The sequence below is a fragment of the Buceros rhinoceros genome, unplaced genomic scaffold (genome assembly GCF_000710305.1).
Source record: "Buceros rhinoceros silvestris isolate BGI_N320 unplaced genomic scaffold, ASM71030v1 scaffold22559, whole genome shotgun sequence".
Classification (NCBI taxonomy): domain Eukaryota; kingdom Metazoa; phylum Chordata; class Aves; order Bucerotiformes; family Bucerotidae; genus Buceros; species Buceros rhinoceros.
In genome coordinates, this window is record NW_010431242.1 from 23888 (window position 1) to 28207 (window position 4320).

Consider the following 4320-nt stretch of genomic DNA (forward strand, 5'->3'; position numbering starts at 1 on the left):
GGTATGAATCAAAATAATTAAGCTGGATAAAAAAGCAATGGCTTTTGATTAAAGAGTCATTACATAATCATGTTAGAGACTTCAAGGGATTTTCGTATGTTGGTGAGGGTGTGCAGGCACTTTTTACTTCTGTTTGTTTTTTCAATAATTGTACTAAGAACACATTGCTGGTTTATTTTAAAGTCAGGGTTTCAGGGGTCTCAACCTTTAATACGCCGTGCCAGTGTAAAAATCTGTAAGAGTAAGAGAATACGTGGTTCACTTTTTTTGTAACTCACTACAAACGTTCCCTCTAGGAGACTGTTATTTATTAATGTAGAACTAAGGTCTATCAATGAGCTCTGTGCATTACTTTAAACATGCAAAGAGAGTTAAAATCACAATGCAATGGAAGTGTAATGTACATTTCAGACTCAAAACAAAAAAAAAATAAATAGCTATCATAAACTATCAGGTAATGTATTTGACCATAAATCCTTCTCCCCGTTCTCTGTCTCAGCACTGGAATGGAACTTGAAGAAAACTGAAGACATTAGCGAAGGACAGTTTCAATTACTGGAAGGGTAGTTTCAGGAATCTTGCTCATCTTAAAAGTAATTTAATAACCATGTAGTAAGAGGCGGCACTGTCTTGTAGTGTTCTGCTCACTCAGCATGTTTTGAGGCACTATTTCCTCTTCCATTCATTTCAGTGACATTGCCCCCATCTCCATGAGAACAAGTTCAGAGAGCTAGAGATAAAAATTTCCCCCCATTACATACATACGTCTGATAAAAACATATACTACAATTGTGTGCAAAGCCAGACCATTCCTCATGTCTGAAGTTAACATAAAATTCCTCACTTCTGCAGTTCTCTCCCTTTTCTCTTCTCAGAATTCTGACATTCTCCATAAGAGAATTCCGAAATTATTTGTTGTATTTAGTCCTCATTCATTACGCTGATCTCCGCACAACAGAAAGTAACTTTCATTCCTACTGCTTTTACTGTCAGTGCTTGAAATACCCACTTCAGATCTTTGCAGATCCACGACTGAAACATGCCAGCTGGGAATCTCTGGCTAAAGCTGCTGCTCTGCTTTACATAGAAAATAGTTTCTGTGATGATTTCTCACTACTGGGTTTCTAGCTTTTAGAAAGTCACCAGCACAGAATTCCAGTTATTAGATGTTTCTGCAACAAACCATAAACATCGTACTAATCTACAGAGATCATTTTGTACATCAGATGAAACAGTGAAGGATTATTTGCATGTACATAACAAATTTTGAAACAAAAGGCTTGCAATGAATGCAGTAGACTTACTGTCATCGAATATTACTGAAGGCTGGAAGGATGGTATGTATGGATGTATTTTTGCAGATGATTTTATCTAATCGAATGACACAAGAGCATTTCTGGCTTCTCACCTACTAGTCTGAATAGTGGTTAGGGTGGGGTGGTTTTGGACCTGCAGCAGTTATTAGTAGTTTCTGGATGGGAAGTACTTTTTCATGATCCCAGTACAAGAGAAGGTGGGAAGGTGAAAAGAATCCGGGAAGCACTGCCTCTGGGAAGAATCAGCACAGAGGAACCGAAGCAGGCCTACTGCCCTGCCTCCAGCGTGCCAGCTGAGAGGGGAAAGCGCATCTTACGCAACGTGTTAATTGTACTAAACGAGCAAATATACATCTTTGTGCTAAAACCACTGGTGATAATGAGATGTGTATTGTGGTTATTTTATTATGGTGTTAGAACAAAGAAGGCTGCTCCTCCAAAATCAAAGTACAAAAATAAATCAAGAGTCACTGAGGAAATGGCGTTTTCTGCTCAATTCTTAGCTGTTAGACATGAGTACGATGTTTTGGGGAAGAGCAGTGCTTTAACAAGTGAATGTTTATTCTACCTCTCAGCTGTGAAAAGCAGTATACTGCAAATTGATGCTTTAACTAGATGTTAGTCATTTTTTCATGGAATTTTATTGTTCAAACCATCTTCGGGTATGAAATTCTACCATATATTTAAAAATAAATTCCCAGTGTTCAGAAATTTACTTTGTACCATTTTGAAGTCCTCAAACTAACAACAGTCAAAGAATCCTCCTCAAAAAAACTGGCCAAGACACTACTTCTGGAAGTGCTTTGTGCAGGGTAGCGCCAAATAGTTCTAATCTAATTCTTTAGCATCTTCTAAGATAATGCTGTGCTTCTACAGGAAAAAAACTAAATTAGTTTTAGCGTCCAATACTTTCAGTGACAAGTGAGCGAAATCCAGATCTGAATAGTTACAAATAAGAAGTACATGCTAGTTAGGTTTCTAAAAATCATCCCTAAAAACATGAATTCTGAAAACTACAACGCTAACCACTCCTCACAAGCTGAAAAGAAGGGGGAAAAGCGCACCTGCAAGATCTGAAATGCCTGTGATGAGTTCTAGAAGGTTCTTTAGAAAATCGTGTTTATTCATGTTTTGCAAGCATATAGCATCCTCATTTATCTGTTCCGTGGCTGATACCGGTCCGGAATATGCATTTCACTAATGGCCCATTGATTCCCTGTGAATAACTAAGTCCATTACTTTCATCCCAACCCGATTAAAGCTGCATAAACTGAGCAGTTTTCCCCAAACCTAGCTGGCTAAGAACAACAAAGTAAAGTACCTCCCAATTTTTCCCCACCACACCCGAGAGGCTACTTGACAAAAGGCGGTTTTAGCTGTCTTCTGCGTGGTATCTCCTCTGATGCAAAATGAGATGGACTTGCCTCTAAATTTCATGGCAAATACTCTTAGCTTGTAGTTGTTAAGTATTTTTAAAAGCATGCAAAGTAAGATCAATAGTGAAAAAAAAATTTACATAGGCCATAAAGTTAAAGAATTCTTATCTGCTAAGTGTCTTTCACAGCTGACAGCAACTACCATAAAAAACAACAGTCCTCCTGAAGTCCTTTCAGCAGTTTTCCAGAGACAAAAGACTTGTTACTGCTAAGTAAAAGATACTTCTGGGTAAAAAGTACATTTAACTTAGACAAACATAACCTGTTCAGACCTACTAGTTCTGTCTAGCTGGATGTGAAATTGACTTTGACTTTAGAGATCACCAGGACTGAATTTAAACCCCATCAATTCAGCCTGCATGCTGGTGGTTCAGTGCAGATGCCGTTCCTTGAAGAATTTTACTGCTAACTATATGCCAGGAATGGAGATATTTAGATGCTTTGAATTAACATACATAAGACTTAGCTGAAGAATGTCGCAGAGGGATACTCAGGACACATTGTCATGCAGCACAGGAACAGTCGAACTAGTCCAGTGTTTCTCTTGAGCTAAGGTAAAACAAGAAACATCAACTAACCCAACTAATAACTCTCCTGGTACTCCTACTATCTCAGCGTGGCATCACTAGCCAAATAAACCCTCAGCTGACACTTCAGCCCAGGAAGAATACACATTTCACACCACAGCATCAATTATTCTGTGTTTCGTCCTGTATTTCAGCACTGTATTTCAGTTGTGTAAATATTATAAGGAAACCATGTTTACTTGCTCCTGGCAATGGAAAGTGTCACTTAATCCCATCAGTCAAATACAAGCAAACCTTACCAGAACTTACTTCCTTTAGTTACTTAAGTTTCCCTTAGTGCTCAAATCCTGACCGCTATTCTATGAGAGAAAAAAACCAGCAAAATGAGTTAAAGGTTGACTAATACTTTATAAGAGAAAAAACCTCAAACCTGTATGAAACCCAGGAGGAAAAAAATTAAAAAGCCAAAGCATAATACACATTAAGAAAACCACCTTCTCCTTCAAGGGCAATTCTAAAATTGAGTAGACGTCTCAGAAGATTGGCTCCTTCAAGCCTACATCAGCTATTTAAAGAACCTCATTTTAAAGCATTACCCTAATCTTATCTAAAAGGAAGAAAACTGAGCTCTGCTTTAGGATGCTCACAGACTGAACTCCTGGTCAGTAGCAGTGACGAGGGGCTTCCATCCCCCAAAATACGAACACCTGCACTTGGGTAGTGGCTGTAGCAGGATTTCAGGAGGGTTTAAGGCCGCCCCTCACCTCCAGGGCCACAGGTGGGACCCCGTGAGGACAGGACAGCCCAGCACTGCTGGCAGCCGGCAGAACACCCCGCAGCGGGGCAGCTTCCCCGCTCCTGAGGCCGCCCGACTGTACCCCATCAGGGCCCTAAATCTTCGGTTTCGCACGTTCTTTGCCTCCTCGCCAAAATCCTCTGTGTTTGCGCTGGCGGGACGCTTCCTCAGCTCGCCGCAGGCAGTAACAGATTACAGGCCGCTTTCCTTGCTCGCTAGTTTCGGACGCGAGCACGGGTGCCGCG